Source organism: Tursiops truncatus, chromosome 17 (genome assembly GCF_011762595.2).
Source record: "Tursiops truncatus isolate mTurTru1 chromosome 17, mTurTru1.mat.Y, whole genome shotgun sequence".
Classification (NCBI taxonomy): domain Eukaryota; kingdom Metazoa; phylum Chordata; class Mammalia; order Artiodactyla; family Delphinidae; genus Tursiops; species Tursiops truncatus.
Window position 1 is genome coordinate 17186081 of NC_047050.1, and position 23379 is coordinate 17209459.

Genomic DNA, 23379 nt, shown 5'->3' on the forward strand with positions numbered 1-23379 from the left:
CCGTCCTTTCTCTATAGAATCTGCTCCCAAACTATCAACAGAAGGGAGTTATTCACACCTGTGCATGGGTTAATTTATCAGAAAACTTTTGCTGGGGTATGAAGTTTGGCAGGAGACAGGAAGGAAGGGAATGAAAGGCACTTTGGGGGTTTCTGGAGAAGAGAGGAAGGAGTCACTTGTGGGTGGCAGGTGAGAAGGTGCCAAAGGCAAATTCACTGTTTTGAAATTTTCCCTGAAGAGAAGGTCAAATGTCACTGGTTCAGGGCTTCCCTGCACCTCTGTGTTGGGAAAAGCTGGAGTGGGACCCGCTAACTTCAACCATACTCATGGCGCACAGTAGAATCCAGGGCACTGGGAGCCAGGAGCCAGAACCCAGAAGGTTGCGGGGAAGGTGAGCCCAGAAAGCAGAAATCCAACCGCTCTGAGAGAGCAGAACAGGGAAGAATAAATTCCAAATGAGTGCGATCGGCCAGCTGAGCAAGTTGAAGGATGCGCCAGGAGAGTAGCTCAGACAGAGGTGAGCTGGGAAGAGCTGGTCCATGTGGACTGAAAGCACAACTTAATTTTTGAAGAGAGAATGTGACCACAGACATGGCTGGAGAGGCCACCCCCCACTCAGAGTCCTGAAAGGGGAGGAGGAGAGTGAGAGTGGGTCAGCCTGTCTCCAGCCGATGGATGCAGGACTGGGGGCCATCCTGTCCTGATCGCTGGGGATCAGGTGTGCAAACAGTCACACTCAGGACAATCAACGAAGATCATGTACCGCCATGTTTTCTTCTTGGCTCTGAACCTCCAGCTGCCCAAAGTTTTTCATCGTATGTTAGATGCACCATCATTTTACGTACCACAAAATAAAAACAATTATGCCAATTACACTGTAATACAATGCTTTCCTATCCCTTCGGCATTTAATCACTTAGAGGATTTGTGACTTATTGAGATACAGATTTTATTAATACGTCAAGCCTTGTGCACCCATAAAAGGAAAAATGGAAGGGAAGTAAAATGGCTAAAATGGCTTCCTAAAGCTTTTTCATGTCTGGTGTCTAATTCTCTGAATCACTTTTAGATTCAGAGCCTTTGATGTTTCTGTTTTTTCCTACACAGTCATCCTCTACTTTCAACAATGTTGGTGACGCAGCACTTCTTAAAAGAGAATAAAACTGATACACGTATTCTTTCCACTAGAAATTTGAATATGGGCTGCATATCAGATAATATTAAGATATCAGTGTTAGATTTCCTGAGCGTGATAATAATCTGCGGTTATCGAAAAGAATGTCCTTGTTCCTAAAAGATACGTGCTGAAGTATTTAGGAGTGAAGTGTCATGATATTTGCACATCATTTTCAAAATGATCCGGCAAACAAATAAATAAACAAACAAAACCACCCCAAAAAACAGAGAGAGGAGACACAAATGTCTCTAAATGATATCATTAAGAAAATCTAGGTGAAGGATATCTAGGTATTTGTCAAATAACTTTTTAAGCTTTTCTGTAAGTTTAAAAATCTTCAAAAAAATGTTATGAGAAAGAAAAGTGTTCTACTAAGAAATCCACTCAGGGGACTTCCCTGGTGATGCAGTGGTTAAGAATCCGCCTGCCAATGCAGGGGACATGGGTTCGAGCCCTGGTCGGGGAAGATCCCACATGCCACAGAGCAGCTGAGCCCGTGCGCCACAACTACTGAGCCTGCGCTCTAGATCCTGCGAGCCACAACTACTGAAGCCCGTGTGCCACAACTACTGAAGCCCGCATGCATAGAGCCCGCGCTCCACAACAAGAGCCACCGCGATGAGAAGCCCACGCAGCACAACAAAGATTAATCCCCACTCGCCGCAACTGGAGAAAGCTCACGCGCAGCAATGAAACCCCAACACAGACAAAAATAAATAAAATTAAAAATAATAATAAAATAATTTTTTAAAATTTAAAAAATTATTTTAAAAAAGAAAGAAAGAAATCCATTCAGATTTTCTTCCAAGTTTTCTCAAGCTGTCAATACCAGTTTGGAGGGTTTTGGTTCCAGTGCTTTCTTGATTTTACCAGATGGATGTCAGTAGAAGTTTTCAGACAAGAATCATGACTCAAAATAAAATAAAATAAAATATTAAAAATTTCAAAAAAGGAAGGAGGAAAAAACAAAACAACAACAAAAGAATCATACCTCTTATTCTCCCCCTAAGTGGTCCTCACTTGTTTGCTGACTGAAGCATGAATGGCTGTAGTTTTCCAGGCACGTCACAGGAAATAACACCCAAATTCTTCTATATGCAGGCAACAGCAACTGTGTCGGAGCTGCTGTCTGGCTGGCAGTGGTTGTAGAATGAATCCCTGTGTCAGGGATGTTAAAACATTAGGGGGAAAGATGCATCTTAAAACTGAACAGTTGACACACACATCCATGACAGTTGGCAGTCATGGATCTCCTCGTGGACTAGCAAGTTGGAGAACTGGTTGACATGTCAGTCTTTGCAAGTTTGGTGAGGAGAAGTTACACCCCTTGGCATGAACAGTTTCTGGAATTGCATATCTGGATCTCTTGGCCCATGTGACCCCAAGCCACCACCAGTCCTTTAGACCCTGCCTGAGGAACCAGCCTGCCTCTTCTCCCAGTGACACCTCTGCCTGCTGGCTGAGGGAAGTTGCAGTCAGCACTGTCTAAGAGGGATTTTACACCGTGTGCATCCCTTGTAATAGGATGGTAACAGGGAATTGGAGGTGTCATCCTACTTCTACTTATACCACTAACTTATCTGGTATCTGAGAGTAACAATGTCTGTGTTGCTTGCTACCATCCTCAATAAATATTAAGTTGTTGCTACACCTTGTGGGATTGTTGTGAACAATCAAAGGGAGACCCCCCCCCCGAAAAAAGTATGAAGGCCTTTGTTAATTACAACAAATTATACAGAAACACTAACCAAAGACATATGCTGCAATAGTAATGGTGGTGATTTCCGTGGAGTGAATTATGGGATTTCCTGCTTCCTTTATTTTTATTTGGAAATGACTATAGATTCAGAGGAAGTTGCAAAAAATGGTACAGACATGGCGCACGTGCCCTTCACCCAGCTCCCCCAAATGGCAAACCCCTGTTTTTTTGCTCACCTTTTTTTTCTTTCCTTCTCTTTCTTCCCCTCTCCCTTCCTTCCTTCCTTCCTTCTCTCCTTCCCTCCTTCTCTCTTTCCTTTGCAATCACTGTGTTTTACTTGGATAACAAGGAAAAGAAATGATGAAGAGCAATTCTAACAATGTAAATTGCACCCACCCGGCCAGTACCCTCCCTAACCAACATCTGCATGGAGAAGGGAGTAGCATGGTCCAGCTGGGCCTCCCTCCACCCTTAGGCTGGGCGGTCTGCTACAGCGTTCTCAGGCTCTACTTGCACTTGGTCAGAGTCTCCTAAGTGTTGAGTGGAAGGCTGTCTTGCACTTCAACATGTCCTGAACGTCTCTGGCTGCCTGTGCTCCTTGGTAGGAAAGCGTATGGTGACGCTGTTGCCACTGCTGCTGAATTGCTCAGTTCAGTGTGTCCAGGTCCCCACCCCCATGGTGGCCAGTGTCCTCTCGCCAGGGCAGTGGAAGGCTGCTCTCAGCCCCTCCCACTGGGATCATCCACTTCCAGCCTAGTTACTTTCTGTGCAACGCATTAAACAGAGACTTCCTCTCAGGCTCCCAAGAGCTCAGGAGGAGCTTGGTGGCATTGTGGCTGACTCGCTGTGTGCCCCTTACTGCAGGGGTGACAAGAGAAACACCAAGTGACAGTCCTCATTTTCCTCCTCTCCATAGATATCGTGGATATCATCACCAGTCCTGCCCGGTGTGAAATTCCAGATGTTCTTATTGTCGTTCTGTGTTACATTTTTCTTTTCTTCCTGACTTAGATAGTTCTAAGGTTCTGGGATAACTTCTCAGGAAACTGTCCAAGAAGCTTCTTTTCTAAAAGTCTCTCAGAACAAGACAGATAACAGCCACCGAGACATCAGAGCAGGTGGCAGCCTTGGAGGATGACTCCTCAGCCTTTGCCATGAACAGCGCCAGGCTGACGGCAACACTGGCCCCAAGCTATGTGGCTGATGAACGAGGCAGAATTTTGTTCCACAGACTCTGCAGGCTGGAGCCTTAAGAATCTGCCCACCCCCCAGGGGCTCCCTCCCACACACTAAAAATTGATTTGTGAAAAGGCATGGAGGAAAAAGGGAGTTCTTAATTTTATTGTAAAATACTATGAAGCGGTTTAGTAGGTAATCTGATTGAATCCCTAAGGTTTTGCAAAACCAGCAGGTTTGCTAGAGGAGATATCCAGCAGAATATTCAGCACATGGTCAGAGAGAGGCTGGGGAGTATTTTGCCATATTGGCTAAGAGAGGGCCTGGCATGTTGGCTAAGCTTGGACTCAGATCCTTTTGCATGCAAGTCCCAGCTTGAGGATCAAACAGCCGTGTGACCTTGGGAACAGTAGTCAAATCTCCATTTCCTCATCTGTAAAATGAAGCTGATAAAAGTACCTAATAAGAGTGATTTGTAAAAATCCAAATAACAAATGCTGGAGAGGATGTGGAGAAAAGGGAACCCTCTTAGACTGCTGGTGGGAATGTAAACTGGTACAGCCACTATGGAGAACAGCATAGAAGTTCCTCAAAAAAACTAAAAATAGAGTTGTCGTACGATCCAGCAATCCCACTCCTGGGCATGTATCCAGACAAAACTTTAATTCAAAAAGATACATGCACCCCAATGTTCATAGCAGCACTATTTACAATAGCCAAGACATGGAAACAAACTAAATGTCCACTGGCAGACTACTGGATGAAGAACATATAGTACACACGTACAATGGAATATTACTCATAAAAAAGAATGAAATAATGCCATTTGCAGCAACATGAATGGACGTAGAGATTATCATACTAACTGAAGTAAGCCAAAGACAAATATTACATGATATCACTTGTATGTGGAAGCTAAAATGTGACACAAATGAACTTATCTACGAAACAGAAATAGACTCACAGACATAGAGAACAGGCCTGTGGTTGCCAAGGGGGAGGGGAGGTGAGGGAGGGAAGGATTGGGAGTTTGGGATTAGCGGATGCAAACTAGTATATACAGGATGGATAAACAACAGGTCCTACTGTATAGCACAGGGAACTATATTCAATATCCTCTGTACTAAACCATAATGGAAAAGAATATGAAAAGGAATATATAGGGCTTCCCTGGTGGCGCAGTGGTTGGGAGTCTGCCTGCCGATGCAGGGGACACGGGTTCGTGCCCCGGTCTGGGAAGATCCCACATGCCGCGGAGCGGCTGGGCCCGTGAGCCATGGCCGCTGAGCCTGCGCGTCTGGAGCCTGTGCTCCGCAACGGAAGAGGCCACAACAGAGAGAGGCCCACGTACCGCAAAAAAATAATAATAATTATAATTATAATATATATATATATATATACACACTTTGCTGAGTCACTTTGTTGTACAGTAGCAATGAACACAACATTGTAAATAAACCATATTTCAATAAAGTAAAATTGTTTTAAAAGAGTGACTTTTAAAAATTCAGTGAGACAAAGCATATACTGTGCTTAATGCATGGCCCTGGCCCACTGCAGGTATCCAAAAATATTAGCTGTTATCATTTTAATAAGTACATGTGAGTACTAATGATTAAAAATAAAATCATAGGAAAAAGCATCTCTGCCTCTAAGTAGCTAGTGTCCCCAGCCACTCTAGGGTTGGCCAGGAGTGAGGTATTTTTAGCTGTGGGCATGAGACAGAACTGACCCAGTGCAAACGCAAAGTACAAGAGGAGACTCCAGCTTTCTGGACACACACCATGAACTCTTGCTTGATAAAAGGCAAACTTTAGTTGTGCCTGCTTTTTGTGGGGTTTTTAAATACATTTATTTATTTACCTTGGCTGCGTTGGGTCTTCGTTGCTGCGCGCAGGCTTTCTCTAGTTGCGGCCAGCAGGGGTACTCTTCGTTGCGGTGCACAGGCTTCTCGTTGCGGTGGCTTCTCCTGTTGCAAAGCATGGACTCTAGGCGCGCGGGCTTCGGTAGTTGTGGCTCACAGGCTCTAGAGAGCAGGCTCAGCAGTTGTGGCTCACAAGCTCCAGAGCGCAGGCTTCAGTAGTTGTGGCGCACGGGCTTAGTTGCTCCGTGGCATGTGGGATCTTCCCAGACCGGGGCTCGAACCCGTGTGCCCTGCATCGGCAGGCAGACTCTCAACCACTGCGCCACCAGGGAAGTCCCAGTTGTGCCTGGTTTTTCGTTATCAGTGTGTCCTGAGAGATTGCAGTGAAACCAAACTTTATACACAATCATGTTTTAAATGCATAAGGGAATTCTCCTTTTTAATAGACTCTTTACAATAAGTCCTTTTATACTATAAGTTCTTATAGGTTTTAAAAATGCAAGTGATTGTTCAGTTTCTTTAAAACAGGACATCCTGAAAGATTTTTAAATTGCCATTACATCAATAGCAGTTTTATAGATGTAACAGAGTGGGGGAAATGGTCATCTTAACATCTGGCCCCAGTACTCTAAACACACTGATAAGCCATTTGGGCATGGAAAATGAGACCTTGAAGATTCAACCAAGTAAGAGAAGTGGCCAAACTTCACAGGGTTATAAAATAGCAGGCATTTGGGGTGGGTAGAGAGACTGGGTTATTAAGCAGCTTTTTGCAGTAGAAAAAGAGTTTTGAAAACTAGGGTGGCCGTTAATTTTGTGTGTCAACTTGGCTGAGCCATGAGGTTCCCAAATACGCAGTCAAACATTATCCTGGATGTCTCTGTGATGGTGTTTTGGATAGATTAACATTTAAATCGGTGGACTTTAAGGAAGGCAGATTGCCCACCATAATGTGGGTGGGTCTCATTCAATCAGTTGAAGATCTGACTAGAGCAAAAGACTGACATGTCCTCCCCCGACACACCCCAACAAGAGGAAATTCTGCCAGCAGGTGGCCTGTGGACTTGAATTGCTCTTTCTTTGGTCTCCAGTCTGTCAGCCGTCAGACTCAAACTGCAGACTTAGGACTTACCAGTCTCCATAATCACGAGTCAATTCCTTAAAATCAGTCTCTAGATAGACAGATTATAGATTATAGATATATAGATCAATCTCTATCTCTCTCTCCACACACACACATACACCCATGCACACACACATTCTACTGGTTCTGTTTTCCTGGAGAATCCTGACTAATTCAAACAGGATGTCTAATATTAAATGGGAAGTTGTGCCGCCCTGAAGTCTATCTCCACGCCAATCAAACACATTCAGCCTGCAACTCACCCACACGTCTCGTTCGAGTGGAAGTCCCTATGATGTATTTTAAAACCCAAAACAACACATTCTCGGAGTTAAGTAGAAAGGTCACCACCAACAAAAACATCTAATCAGCCTCATTATGATGTTCCTTTAGCCACATTTCTCTTACTTAATAGAGCATGTCTCCTCTGAAGAAGCTTTAAATTTCACAATAACACATGCAAAGACCAAGAAAGGAATCTGTGTGATGCAGCCAGGACCCAACAGGCCAGGAGCATCTGCCTCAGAGGGAGAGAAAGGAGGGGGGAAAATTTAAAGAGGACGATCAAGCCTCTGATATGTGCACATACCCGCCAAGCTTAATAAAGTTTCGCTAAGCTACCCATGCATGGAACTACAATAACCCTTGTTACTGAGAGTCCCCATAGCTCCCAGCAGTGGCAGACTCCTGCCTGGGATCAATGAAAGATCTTAGGCCCAAGATTCCAGAAGCAACTGGCAGTCTTATTTACCTAATAATCAAGAGTTAATAGAGTTGTACTATCTCCAGTTTCTCTTGAATGAAATACAGTGTTTTTGTGGCTTATGGATTCCTACCAAGTCTAGATTAAAATCTTCCTTCAAGGGATTATTAAAGTCTCTCCTCTGTGTCCTTGGCCACTGCTTCTCTGTCTCCTTTATGCTCCCTCCTCCATCCTATGTCAAATGGGTGACCTTTTCTATCGTCTCCTTTCCCTGGGTAACCTCGTCCAGTCCCAGGACTTTAAATATCATTTCCACACTGTTAACTCTCACAGGTAAATTGTCAGCCCAGAACTCTCCTCTGAGCTCTGGACTTGAGGATCCAACTTCCGACTTGATACCTCTACTTGATTGAGGACTTCACATCTCCAACACAGAACTCGATTTGCCCCCAGATCTGTTTTCCTATCAGTAAGTGGCCCCAACATTCATTCCTTTGCTCAAACTAAGCCTAAGAGTCATCCTTGAGTCTTCCCCCCTCCCATTCAGTCCATCATCAAATCCTCTTAGTTTACTTCTAAAATATGTCCCAAACCCCTCTTTCCCCTCCGGCACCAGCCTCGTCCAGGCCACCGTTGTCTCGTGATTAAACTGCTCTGTTAGCTCCTCGATGGTCTCTCCACTTCCACTCCAGCCCACCCTAAAATGCATTCTCCACAAAGCAGCCAGAGAGAGCTTTTAAACATGTAAATCCGGGCTTCCCTGGTGGCGCAGTGATTGAGAGTCCGCCTGCCGATGCAGGGGACATGGGTTCGTGCCCCGGTCTGGGAAGATCCCACATGCCGCGGAGCAGCTGGGCCCGTGAGCCATGGCCGCTGAGCCTGCGCGTCCGGAGCCTGTGCTCTGCAGCGGGAGAGGCCACAACGGTGAGAGGCCCACGTACCACAAAAAAAAAAAAAAAAAAATTAAATCAGATAATATCACTTGGCTGCTTAAAACCCTCCAGGAAGCTTCTGCTTCCGCTTAGGGTGCAAGAGAACATAGCTTCCCCAGCAATGAGAAAATGGCAGATAATCTACAAAATCATAATTTTCTTGAACACATCAAGGAGCTGAGGTCACAAGGCGACTGTAAGGATACAAATATTGTTTTGGGCAAGGAAGGAAGAGGTGGTTGCCATACAAGTGGGTAGAAAGAAATTATCTAACATTTTGACATATTCTTAAAAGCCAGTGTGGGCTAGCTGGTCAGTTTGGAATAGGTAGGATCACCAGACGCAAGAGAACTCTGCACTTGCAAGCTCTTTACCACTGGCCTGTAGCCAGTGCCTATGAGAAAGATTGGAGAAAGAGACCAGAGAGAGACCCTCTTAGTGGTACAGGTGTAGCTAAAGCCCAAGTAAAAGGCTATGATTCTCAGACTGGATTAAAAAACAAGGCCCAGTGGACTTCCCTGGTGGCACAGTGGTTAACAATCCACCTGCCAAGGCAGGGGACATGGGTTCGAGCCCTGGTCCAGGAAGATCCCACATGCCGTAGAGCAACGAAGCCTGTGGGCCACAGCTACTGAGCCTGCGCTCTAGAGCCCACGAGCCACAACTACTGAGCCTGCGAGCCACAACTACTGAAGCTCGTGCGTCTAGAGCCTGTGCTCCACAAGAGAAGCCACCGCGATGAGAAGCCCATGCACCACAACGAAGAATAGCCCCCGCTCGCCGCAACTAGAGAAAGCCCATGGGCAGCAATGAAGACCCAACGCAGCCAAAAATAAATTAATTAAAAAAAAAACAAGACCCAAGTATAATGTTGTCCATCAGAACCCCACTTTAAAAAGAGGGAAATACAAAACTGGTTCAAAATGAAAAGATAGAGAAAAGATATGCCATGAAATTACTACTCAAAATAAAGCATAAGTGGGTTCATTAATATCAGACAACATGGATTTCAGAAAAAGAGGAATATTACCAATGATAAAGGGAGACATTGCATAATGATGAAGCTGTCAATTCATCAGAAAGATGTACTGATCCTTCACGTGCATGCACCTGACAGAGCTTCGAAATACGTGAAAGCGTGAACTGATTGAAAAAAATATACATAAATATACAATTATAACTGGAAATTTTGGTACTTCTCTCTCAATAATTGATAAAGTAGACAGGAAATCAATAAGCTATAGTAACCAGCGCTATTAAACAAATGGACCTAATTGACATTTAGGGAACACTTGAACCAACAGCTGCTGAATACACATTCACTTGACATGCTTATGAAACATTCGCCAGGATAGACCACATTCTGAGTCATAAAAAAAGCCTCCATGGGCTTCCCTGGTGGCGCAGTGGTTGAGAGTCCGCCTGCTGATGCAGGGGACACGGGTTCGTGCCCCGGTCCGGGAAGATCCCACATGCTGCGGGGCAGCTGGACCCGTGAGCCATGGCCATTAAGCCTGCGCGTCTGGAGCCTGTGCTCCGCAACGGGAGAGGCCACAACAGTGAGAGGCCCGCGTACAGCAAAAAAAAAAAAAAAAAAAAAAAAAAAAAAGATGGAAAAAGAAGGCTCCATGATTTTTTAAAAATTAAAATCACACAAAAAGTCTGTTCTCTGACCACAATAGGTTAAAACTAGAAATCAATAACACAAGCACAGCTAGAAAATTCACTCAATACTTCCTGTTAAACAACATCCTTCTAAATAATCCTTGGTTAAAAGAAGAATTCACAAGAGATATTAGAAAATATTTTTAATAAGGTGAAAAAGAAACCATAACATACCAAAATTAGAGGGACGCAACTAAAGCAGTTCTTAGAGGGAAATTTATAACACGAAATGCTTATATTAGAAAATAAAAAGATCTCAAGTCAATAATGTAAGTTTCAACTACGTAAGAAACTAGAGAAAGAAAAGTAAATCAAACTCAAGCAAGCAGAAGGAAGGAAAGTGCTTCATGACTTCATTATTATTCTCTTATTGCTGAAGCCAAATATTGGTGTGACAGTGCTCAGGCCAATGTTTTTACGTGAGTCATAATGTTCATAAACATCATTTAAAAACTTCAATTCCAGGGACTTCCCTGGTGGCACAGTGGTTAAGAATCTGCCTGCCAATGCAGGGGACATGGGCTCGAGCCCTGGTCCGGGAAGATTCCACATGCCACAGAGCAACTAAGCCCGTACACCACAACTGCTGAGCCTGCGCTCTAGAACCCGTGAGCCACAACTACTGAAGCCTGTGCACCTAGAGCCCGTGCTCCGCAACAAAGAGAAGCCACCGCAATGAGAAGCCCATGCACCGCAACGAAGAGTAGCCCCTGCTTGCTGCAACTAGAGAAAGCCAGCACGCAGCAACGAAGACCCAGTGCAGCCAAAAATAAATAAATTAATTTATATTTTAAAAAAAAAACTTCAATTCCAGACTCATTGTGTGTACATTTGCCTGACTTGCTACCTATGGGTCCCTAAAGAAAAGTATCTCCAACATCCATCTCAGAGAAAGGTATAGGTAGATGGTCGAGAAATATGTGAAGAATTGAAGTGGATTTCTCACATTTTTATACATGGAATGTATCTAAAGACTAAAGAACTGATTCAGATCAATTAAAAAGAATTTATTAGGATCTGTAATCTGAAACCTTTTAAGGAAAGGCTTAGGTTCTTTCACTCTGACAAAACTAAAGTGTGCATTTTAAAAAATGAATAAGATGTTCGCACTTCTACTTTCCACATTAATTATCACTTTAATTAAAGTCTTCTGCCTTCTACAAAAGTATGAACAATAACTGCTAAGTCTTTTAGTCAATATTTTCATATTCCAACAAAAGCAAGCAGGATCTGGGGGTTTGTTTCACACTGGATTATCAAAATCTGATTCATAAATTTGCTACCAAGTCTTTCCTATGATAGATATTACCTTTTGCTTTGACTTTAACCTTGGCTCTTCATTCGTCTAAAGTGTCCACAAGGGCAGGGCAAGTGTTTGCTAAAGGACTGAATGGAGGCCAGGCCTTGTGGGGCATAGATACCGTCAGTAAAAATTCTACCCATTCAGACACATGGGGGACAAGTTTAACCATGCCCTGAATGTGGTACATCATAGTGATTAAAAGTCCTGGGTTTGGAATCAGGAAGACTCATGTTTGAATCCCAGCTCTGCCACTCACTTGCTGTGTGAGCTGAGGCAAGTTACTTAACTTCTCTGAATTTCATCTGCAATATCATATTTATACTTACATCACAGGGCTGGTGAAAAATTTTAAAAGATGATGGATATAAAGCATTTAGCACCCTAATAAAATATGAGCTTAATAAATGATAGCTATTATTAAGTACTTATTGAAGGGAAAAGTTTGTGGAATTTTTTATTATATATTTATTACTTTAATATACATTTATTAACTAAACTACACATGATGACTATCATAATGTTAGACAGAATTATCAACAGACATTTCTGAAAACCTGTTTAATTTTGGGTACTCTGTGCCCTAGGCTAAAGAAGGGGTGAATAACTAGTTGAAGAAACAGGGTTTGTTTTTTCTTTTTAATTTTACTTTCACGTATTCTTTCGCTGATGCTCTTCCTTTCTTTATGTAGATCCAAGTATCTGATCTATATTGTTTTCCTTCTCTCTCAAGAACTTCTTTTAATATTTCTCACAAGGCAAATCTACTGGCAACAATTTCCCTCATTTTTTGTTTGTCTAAGAAGGTCTTTATCTCCCCTCCACTTTTGAAGAATAATTTCATGGGGTATAGAATTCTAGGTTCGTGTTTTTTCCTCTTGACACTTTATTTACTCTTTTTATCGCGGGGGCAGGCACTGCACTGCGCACAGACTCTTAGTTCCCCAACCAGGGATCAAACCTGTGCCCCTTGCAGTGGAAGCGCAGAGTCTTAACCACCAGACCGCCCGGGAAGTCCTGAAACAACTCTTAATATAACCTAGTAAACATCTTGAAAGGATCTCCTTAAATGACCATGTAAAAATGACTTGAATTAGCATTTCAGTTGTTTGTCTTTCTTCTAGAGCTTGTAAGTACTTGGAAAAAAATTTTTCCTGAGTATTTTACTTATAATCTCTGTTACACTACTAAGGGTCTATGAAAACTCATTTTATTGCAGAGAGTACAAAATTAAATTCTAACTGGTATCTGTGTGAATGGCACAACATTTCAAATGAGCACGGTCTGAGTGATGTGTGTTTTCTCTTCATGTGCATTTGTATGCACGCAGCGTGATGTTTATACAAAGCACACGCGGAGACATGACAGAGTCCTCATAGGAGATCGACGCACCTTGGGGTCAGTCACTTTTAATCCAATTAATGTCAATTTAGCACAACAAAACCTTCTCCACTAGGTAAAGGTTATGTGCTAAAGGCTGGTGGGCCCACAGGCTACTCAGATTAGAGACATCCTTCATGCATTTCACAGTTGCACATCTTAGTTCCCCGATCAGGGATTGAACGGTGAAAGCGCAGAGTCCTAACCACTGGACCATCAGGGAATTCCCTGCTAATTAATGTTTTGGACGTATAGAGCTCTGGCAAAGAGGCTGATTCTCACGGAGCATTCCCTGCTTGACAGCTTGGGGCAAGACACGGGCTCAGAAAATGGACCTTTTTCAAAATTCTGGGTTATGGTTGACTATTGACTGCCCCAGGATGAATAATATGGAGCTGGGCCCGCTTCAGTTTATTTTGTCAATCCCCTGGCATGATCCCCTCCTGCGGGTAGAGTCAGTAATTAGGAATACAAGTCAGGGCAGAATTAGGTATTCATGAGGATTGGAGGAGGCAGCGGCTCAGAGGACCTTCAAACACAGTCTCATGACTAAAACACCAGGAGGGAGCCTGGCTGACTAACAGAGAACAGCCTTGACCTTTCAACCCTACAAATTCAAATGCAATTTGTCATCCAATGTAAAATGAATTTGGCCATGTGTAGTCCTGTGGGAGGGAGAGATCTTGTCCCAGAAAAACTCAAGAAACATGAAAGAGGGGCATTGAAAACTAAAATCCACAAAATGGTTGAGAACACACATCATTACGCTCATAATAAATTCCTTTTCCAAGATAATGGCCAGCCCTGTGATTCCTTGGGCAGTACAGACTCTGTTAACACAGAAGGGGCCCAAGTGGGGAATTGATGCTAATTTTCATCTCTTCTTGGAATTGGAATTATGTTTTTGTATTTATGTTTCATTATCTCCTCTTGTCATTTAAATTAAGCCATTCTGTTATGTGTTCTACCTCTCGTTGTGATCGCCAAAGAGGAAAGGTTGAATTGCCAACAGTCTTTCTTTTATTCCAGAAACTTGTTCTTTCTTTGAGGACCTTTCTGAGTGGGTCAGGAGCCAGAACTGGACAGAACTCATCCTCTGGGAGAGGCTCAGAGAACCAAACTTGAAATTGACACACCAAATCCCTCAGGAGATGTCCTAGGGGTTCCAGAACCTCCAGCGTTTTTTCAACCACTCTAGCGTTATCCCAAAGCGCATTCTCAAATTAAGTTTCCTTTTTTTTGCCGTAGTTTCTAATTTGCTTAAGTGTCATCATTAATTGAGTAGCAGATATAAAGACTGGAATGTACTGGAAGCCCTATGACTTATGACATGCATTGAGTTTTTCATTTGGCATTTGGAGTTCATTATTAATGTCCATTTGAAAGCTTACAATTATGAAATAATTGTAATTATGAAGTAAAACCTTGTAAATAGCTAGAAATAATTTTCCAGTGGATTCTTTGCACGCACATACTAATTCATGGAAGTTATTTGAATGATAAGAGTAAGGAAACAAAAACTTCTGTGGATTTACTCTTTGTCCTATCTATTTTATCTTGAAGTGTTGTTTTTAAATTTCTTTCCTCCCAAGATCAAGAAAATATTCAAGAGTCCCACCTCCATTTGCCAGAGAGCCTTCCTATAAATGATCACCAGTCTTGCCTCTATGTAATTGTAAAAAGAAGACCCCTCTGCTTTCTAGAGTTCTGCTTGAATGGGGAGCTCAGTGTCCAGAAATTGACCATGACCCAAAGGAATTATTATGCTCTTGAATATTTGGAAAGATAAACCTTTTTCTAAAAAGAGTGGTCATGAACATTATGCTGCTTCCTTTTTTCCTACTTTTACTGATATGAAGTTGTGTTTAAACTATAACACAAAGAGATTTGCTGCATATCTTTGTCATAAACCCTTTTTAAGGGGGGGTCCCCAACTTCCTCACCTCCCCATACACATCCCATGCCTTGGTCACAAATTACTCACTATCCCGCAGTAATGACCCACACAGTCAGACCTCCAAGCCGTTGAATATACTGTTCCCTTGACACGACCTCTTCTTCTCTTCTCTATGCACAAAGCCTCCTCCAAAAGTTGAGACTCTCCTCGAAGTCTTCCAAGAAAATTAGCCCTTCTAACTTCCGTGCTCACACAGAACCTTACGCACACTCCCACTTCTGCACTTGGACTTCAGGATTAGAATTGTTTGCTTGTGGGTCTGGCTTTCCCTCCACGAAGGGCCAAAGGGACAAATCATCACTGCGTTCCTAACTCCTGTCACAGTGCCTATCCTGGTACAGTCCATAACACAGCTAGTGCTGAACTGTGGAAATGAATCTGCAATAATTAGGGGAACCCACCCTTCCGTCACTCTATGGGCCTGCAACTTGGCCACCCCTGGAGAAAACAGTGCTCGTCATTTGATAAAAATATTGGGATTTGTCTGCAACAGCTCACAAATCACATCTTTTTTTTTTTTTTTTTGTGGCTGCACCGTGTGGCTTGCGGGATCTTATTTCCCCAGCCAGGGATAGAACACAGGCCCTCTGCAGTAAAAGTGCATGGCCAGTCCACCCCTGTCCCCAGGCTGTTTCCTCATCTGGTAGGACCGTGCTGGGCCTGTCATTTGTGCTTACGGGGTAAATGTTCACGTCTTCACGCGACTGCCTTTGGGGAAAGTGCCCCTCAGTCACATTGGGACCTGAGTCTACCAGTGCGACTCTTCCCTCATGTGACAAAATCAGATGCTACATATGTTCTGTTTGGTAAACAAATAGTGATGATGTGTTAAGACACAATGACGTGCGTTCCAGGTCATTCTAGACTATAAGTTGCTTAAGTAGAGTGTAACCCCACAAAGGGTCCTGCATCCTGGAGTGGTTATGAGCATGGGCTTTGGTGTAAGACAGACATGGGTTCAAATACTAGTTCTAGCATTAACCAGCTATGAGACCTCAAGAAAGTTACCTAATCTCTCTGAGCCTCATTGAAAAATGGGGATAATAATAATAACAATCATACCTGGCTCACTGGGCCGCTGTGAGGAATAAATGAAACAATGTTGGTTAAATACTTAGCATCTGACATCGACAGGGCAGACGACAGCGGTAGTTACTGATCTGCGCATCTTCTAAAAGTCACCTGCTTTGGACCCATCCTCAGCTCACAGGTCTCCAAGGAGATGTCACACTTCTTCTTAGCAATCTAACAACTCTTATGGTTTGCTGTTCTCAGATTTCTAGTAATACTTCCTTGGCAACTAGGGGAGTGGGGGTGAGGGAGGAGACAGCAAAAGTTGTTGTTTTCAAGACAGAGGCAGAATATAGTAAGTCACTCAGTGACTGGCAATTTCAAGTGCACTGGTCATATGTGTCTTTCTTGTATCAAGGTTAAGCACTGGGCAATAGGGCTGTGAATAAAGGGAAAAAACAAACAAACGAAAACACTGTAAGGAGGAGAAAGCCACTAGAGGGCTGCCAGAAGGGGTGTGTGGGAAGGAATCCTAGATTCTCTGCTGTTTTCTTGAACCAAAATAGTAACAAGAGTTGGATATTGCTGTTCTTTACTTGGCAAGTGAAGGCGAGAAGAAGGGGCCAATGTAAAAGTTCATTTAAGAGAATACGTATCAACATTTAAACTCTGATATGAGCATTTACTTATTATCTTTCAAACACGGAGCTAGGGACATACTCACTTTCCCCTGAGTTCACAATTGTGAACAGGTCATTTAAGAAATCAGAGCCACCAGGCCTGGCGGGAGAGCTCAGGAATGCCCAGAAAAGTCTCCCCCAACACACCTGTACCACCACCCGCATCTTACCATCAGCAGTTATCAAAAGAGGACTCGAGTTGGGTTCCTCTCCCCTGCCTGTGCCCCTGAGGGCAAGCCACGTCTCAGTGGGGAGCACCAGAGTCTCCCTTCCCTGTGGATTCCTTAATCCGCTTCCTTACGATGATCCAGAGAAGGTGTGAATACACGGCGGTAGCCTGTGATTTTCTTTGTTGTCAGGAACCTGCAAGCCTCCTTTCATCTTATTAAAATTATACCCTTTCTGGGCTTCCCTGGTGGCGCAGTGGTTGAGGGTCCACCTGCCGATGCAGGGGACGCGGGTTCGTGCCCCGGTCCGCGAGGATCCCACGTGCCGCGGAGAGGCTGGGCCTGTGAGCCATGGCCGCTGAGCCTGCACGTCCGGAGCCTGTGCTCCGCAATGGGAGAGGCAACAGTGAGAGGCCTGCGTACCACAAAAAAAAATTATACCCTTTCTGCCAAGATTGAAAAGAAAATCAGGAATTGGTAATTGTATCCCACTCAACCCCTTCCAAATTGGGGAGAGCGTCTGATCAGCCCTTCTCGGCTTACAGCGCTATTCACGCAGGGCGTCTGTTTCCACACCACCCCTGACACTCCAAGGTGGGAACCATCCCCAAGGATTAAAATAACACAATTAAACACCAAGTGGCTGACATGGGGTTTGGAGATTTATATACATTATTTAACTCTCCCAATAGCCCCAAGAAGTAGGTATTGTTATTATTCTGGATTTTTTTTTTTTAACTACTCCCTTTTCCAGGTGACACTTGGGGAGGCAAAGATACCTGACCACAGTTAAACATCTAGCAAGTTTCAGAGTGGGGATTTGACCCCAGGCAGCCTGACATCAGACGCCACGTGGTTAACCCATATTCTAACGTGACTCTCAGAAATCCATCCAGCTGGGCAAAGATACTCACCATGTTGCTGGGAGGTCTAAGGTCCAGGATACTGCACATTCCCCAACTGTTCTGACAGCAACACATGGGGCACCCAGGAACCAGTCGGCCATGTGGGGCTTCAGTCTGGCCCCCGAGGCCCTCTCCCTGACCCTGGGCTGGATCTCAGGAGGGACTAGAAGTTATTTCAGGCCATAGCCACACCCTACGGTTTGGCTTGCCAAGAAGTAGAAAGGGATAGATGAGTTCACCTGCAGGGTTGACAAATGTTCTCAGCAAATGAAGCTTTAACTATTCCATCTTAAAGAGGCAGCTATCAGTTTCAGCCGTAGCAGAGCCATCACTTAGACAGCAGGTGGCGATACATCTGGACTCGTGGCAGATGATCTTCCTTCCTCTGCCCTTTCTTGCACTGCCCTTTTCCCCCTTCTGCTCCCTTCCCCTCTGTGCCCTGTCTACCCAAGCACTGCAGGATTAGGCCCATTACTCCTTCAACAACTTCAGTGATCAGGATGCTCCAGGGCCCAAATGATCCTGAGAAGTTCCACCCAAGAAAGGGATGCAGAGACCCAGGGGGACCAGATACTTCTCCTTACACTGCGTTGTCAGTGGCTGTCAGCTTCCCCTTCCTGTATGTCAGACTCTCAAGGACAGGGACTGTGCTCATTTTTCTTTGGATTTCCAGTCACTAACTTAGGGCCTGATACATGCAAAATCAATTCATATTGAAGTAAATTGATTAATTAGTCATTTTTCTTGAAGATTTCCTCATAACTGTATTTCACTTATTGGTTTCATATACGCTCCATACCAGAAGTGAAGTCTCAAAGAAAGTCAGTGCTGTGTATTTACCTAAGTTTACAACATTTATGCCATCCCATCACACAGCTATCCATGCTCACCCATCTGCGTTAGCATGTAAAATCCTTGAAGGCAAGAGCTGTATCCTACTTCCCTTTAAATGTCCTCTGCTGTGCTTTGCACGTGGTCAGCTTGGCGGTTGTCGAGTTGATCTAAATAATCTCTAATAAGCGGAAACCCTATGCTTAGATGGAAATGCTCACCCAAGGCCATCTACAACTTATGCTAAAGTTGTATAGGAGCAGACTTCTAATTTTACCAAATTATAAAAAAAGATTCCTTGAACAGGTTTCACAGGAATTCAGGGGATCGAACTACATTGTAACAAGAGTGTCCTGTCTTCCTCTCTTGGAAGGCTCCATTCCCAAAGCGGAGGCTACATCTTGCCACTGTGTGTTGAGTTCCCACCACAGTGCATGACCAGGACTCTGCTTTCAGCCCTATTCAGTCTACGTACACATATCAGAGTGCCTGCATTTCCCTGAGAGCCTGCAACTCTTTCTCCAAGACCAATTTCCATCATTGTTGAAGTCAGGTTTTGATTAGATATCCTGCCAGGGGTGCTATGTGGACCATTCTATTTTTGCTTTTGTACAAAGCGTCAGAATATTTTGCCTATGGGTTAGGATGGCCAGAGTCAAGCCAAGAAGACAGAAGTGAAGTAGGAGAGAAGAAAGGAAGTCAGTCCTAAACAAAAAACCAAGAGAATGCAAGGTTGTCGATGGCAGGGTATTAATGCCACTGAATTGAACACTTAAAATATGTATATGTATAACTGATACATTTTGCTGTACAGCAGAAACTAATGCAACATTGTAAATCAACTATACTCTAATAAAAAAAAGATATTGAAAAAGAAAAAAAAACTTCCGAAAATACTGAATCATCAATATGTTGGTGTTTCCTCTTTCTGCCATCCACTAGAAAGGGAATTTTAGTTGTAGAAATGCATACATTGAATCTGCATGGTTTTAATGAATGGGATTGAAAATTTAATGTATATTAAACTTAATAAAATTGAGACAGGATGTGTGCTAAAAAAAAATGGCTAAGATAGTAAACTTTATGTTATGTGTATTTTACCACACACACAGAAAGACTGTCCAAACAAGACTGTAGTGGGGGGATGGATAGCCGTCCATAATTGTTTCAAGTGTATGTGCCAAATCTTCTAAAGTATAAATCAATTTGTGAACGTATTTAATCTGCTAAAATACATTTGCAGTAAATGAAATTGACCTGACATGTGCCAGAGATGTCTTTTCTTCCATCTTTTTGTTGTTGCCAAAACACCGCTCCATAAGCATGGACTTTAAGTCTGTCATATCCCTCAGAGTTATCAATTTTAGGATAAGGTCCCTGGCGGCCTTATTTGACCAGATTCAGTTTTTCTGGAAGATAGGATTTTGGTTTCTCTTCATGAGCACATTATCTCAGCTTATACTCAGGTTTGTGGAGCTGTAGAAAAATTACAGACTGATATCTCTTTAGTTTCAGATTAAAAATTTAACACAAGAAAAACACGCCATGAATCAAAAGCATTCTTCTCCTCACATGTCCATTTTATGTGGGTATCAACCTGTATTCTGAGGAAGGTAAATTATGCCTGTAACTGTGAACTCGTACATTTTCTGTGTTTAGCTGAATAGTTTGATGGAATCACCAGGCACTGGTGGCAATTTCTATACTTCTTTAAACACAGGCGTCAGTCAGGACACGGACCGTAAGCATTCTGAAAAAGCCATACATTAAGAGGGAAGAACTGCTCGAGGAATCACAAATATTTATTCTAAAGCAGGTCTTAGTCCACCTTTCTTCTGACTCGGGGTGTCTGCTGACATCAGTCATTTATTCAACACCCCAAACCCATTCCAACAGGAGCCAGTTCATAATTTCACTTGGCAGTCCACCCTGATTTTCAAAGGAGAAAAATCCAGATGGAAAAAACAAATAAATGTCAAGCACTTGAAATTATATGGCTGATTATATGAGTCTACAATGGACCTAAAGAAGATTTAGAAAGTGTTTCTGATGGCAAGACACAGTGGAACTGCCTGTCAGTAACCGTGTGGCACCAAGGGAACCCTCTGCTATCCTCACCCAAGAAGTCATCCACACGTAACATCCCTGTGTGACGTCATCTTCCAAGGTGCTAATGAAATTGTGTGTGTAAGGGCTTTGTAATCCATAAATCACTATATAGATGCCAGTGATTATTTAAATTTTAAACTATTCCTTAGGGTTCTATAATATTTCTATTTGTTTTCTGAGGTGGGAAAGCTAGACCGTCACTCTGAAGCTTCATGCCCTACATGGCGTGAGGAAGGAGGAATTAGCGACAGGCGACAATGTCCCCACAGCCCTCATCTAGCACCCAGCACAAATGGCCCATCCATTAATTGTTGTCAATGGGTGAGTCTGAGTAGGGCAGGCAGGGACCTGCCCACAAGCACTTTTTGAATTGGAAGGACATTCAAGATAACATTTTCAAAGAGGGTTGTACTGTGATGGAGAAAGCAGGGACCTAGGATTCAGGTAAACCCAGGTTCAAACCTGGGCTCTGGAACCTGTGAGCTGTGGAAACTTGGGTAAGTTATTAAATCACAATTTCTTTGTCTATAAAATGGGAAAATAATACCTTCACCCTGCTGGGCACAGTGGAGAATAGCTGACCTAGAAGAAACACTAAAATCATCAACAGCCAACACAGCTAGGGGAGAAAAAAAAATTCCACAGATTAATCAGAAAGAAAATAGAAAAATATTGACAAATCTTATTTTCCAACTCGCCAGATACCGAAAACAGATAAAGATGACCTCAGGCATGTTTGGTGTTCCTGAAGTAGAGAATTCAAAAATATGGGACAGAAGGAGTAAGTATTCAAAGATACAATGAAAGAAAAAATTTCCCAAAAATGTAGAAAAAATAGAATATGCAGCTTTGAAAGAACATACTATGTTCCAGGAAATTTTGATCTAGGACAACACACAGTGAGTCATACTCTGATTCAGTTTCAAGTATCAAGAAAATCTTTAGACATCCAGGCAGAAATGGCAAATAATCTACAAGGGATTAAAAAATGGTGAAGAATCAGATTTCTCCACAGCAACAACTAATGCCGGGAGACAATGTAATAGTGGCTATAAAGCTCTGAATAGAAGGAAAAAGGTTATTTCAACTTCTTGATATTTTTCATAATCTCTTAACATTTCAATGGTAATCCTCAGACCTAGTTGCACATTAGGATCCTTGGGGAGATTTTAAAACTTACCCATGTTCAGTGGCCACCCCAAACCAGCTAGATCAGATTCTCTGGGAGTAGAGCCTGGACTATGGTGTGTCTCAAAAATGCACCAGGTAACTCTAAGTGCAGGTGATTCTCAGGCAGGCTACTCAAAGTGTGATCCGTGGATCAGAGTATCAGCATCACCCGGGAGCTTGTTAGAAATGCAAATTCTCAGACCCACCCCAGACCCATAAGAATCTGTATTTTAACAAGCTCTCCAGATCTGGATGCACGCTTAACTTTGAAAAACCTTACAGAAGAATCTCTCTCTCTGTCTCTCTCAACATTTTGTTCACTTTATTAATGTTATAAAGATTTGCTGGTTCTGCAAAGGGGTTAATTATCTTTGGGTGCGGTGACTTATTGTCCCATAGAAGACCCTTTATAAGTGTGAGTGACTAAGTGAAACAGAGACCAATCCTAGTGGAGAATGCAGTTCAAGTCCCAAGGTCTCTGTGTAGTACTTATGCTTAAGTTTCCCTTGCAACAAAGGCAGAATCTGGAAACTTTTTAAACTCATCTTTAGAAGACTAGGTAGGTTTTTCTAAGTTGACAAATGTTTTCGGCCAGAACCAGAAGTTTCTTGAAGAGGAATATTTTAGGAAAAAAAAAAAATCTCTTTTAGGAAAGAAGATCTAGACCTATATTATAAAATATTTTAAAATTAATAACATTTGGATTTTAGCAATGACTTCAGTTTCACTTATTTCTTTTACAAGAATAAAATTAACTTTATTTAAACATAGGAGGCACAGAATGATCCGTTTTAATACAGGTATTTCTGTATCTATCTGCATATATGCAGAGAAAGATGTTTACCTGATGTTATCTATGACTGGGTGGGATTTGAAGTGTTTTGTAAACTTTTTGTTTGTACTTTTCTACATTGCTGACATTCCTAAAAATGTATACTATTTTTCCAAAAATACTAAAGTTATTTTTCTAGTAAAAAAAAAACAACCCTCATTTCATTAATTTGCCCAGGATGATCAGGATCTGCGTACCAATTCACATCAACCAAACTCACAGAGACTGTGAATCAGAATCACAAGATATTAATTAACATACCCATTCCTTAATCTAAGACATGGCATCTGCTTCATGGTGACCATATGTACTCAGAAGTCTAAATTACATATTAAAATGTTGCTTGATGAACAATGTCTTCTCAGGAAATGTCTTCGGAACTATCATTGACTAATGGTTTGTCCTTCACTGAAGTAATCATTCTTTGTAAAGAACTGTTTTCTCATCCTAAAATCAGGACTCCATTCTTCCATCCTAAATATTTATCGTAAGGTCTAGTTTCCCCAAATTGTGACTGATATTGCTTACACTGGAGGAATTTCCAAATCACAAATGCAAAAGGGTCATGCTGGCAACATTGTCTTCATCCCAAGCATAAAATTAACATCCACGGTAGCTACAATATCAGAAGTTGGCATCTTATCTTTATGTCTAAATCTTGGGTGTGCCCAACTGGGGACGATTTGAGCCTTCTGAGT

At 42.7% G+C, this 23379-nt stretch overlaps 1 protein-coding gene across 4 annotated transcripts in view; it reads right to left on the reverse strand.

Moving 5' to 3' along the window:
• C17H8orf89 (chromosome 17 C8orf89 homolog) overlaps window positions 1-23379 on the reverse strand; it is a 56239-nt gene that overhangs the window by 13053 nt on the left and 19807 nt on the right. For 3 of the 4 annotated variants that reach the window (XM_073794519.1, XM_073794515.1, XM_073794517.1), the window contains exons 5-7: window positions 5916-6286; window positions 3113-3212; window positions 2169-2335 (exon numbers count right to left, since the gene is read on the reverse strand). The gene's annotated coding sequence lies outside the window, so the exon portion shown is untranslated. The remainder of the gene's footprint in view (window positions 1-2168; window positions 2336-3112; window positions 3213-5915; window positions 6287-23379) is intronic. The other variant, XM_033842960.2, reaches the window with a different exon arrangement.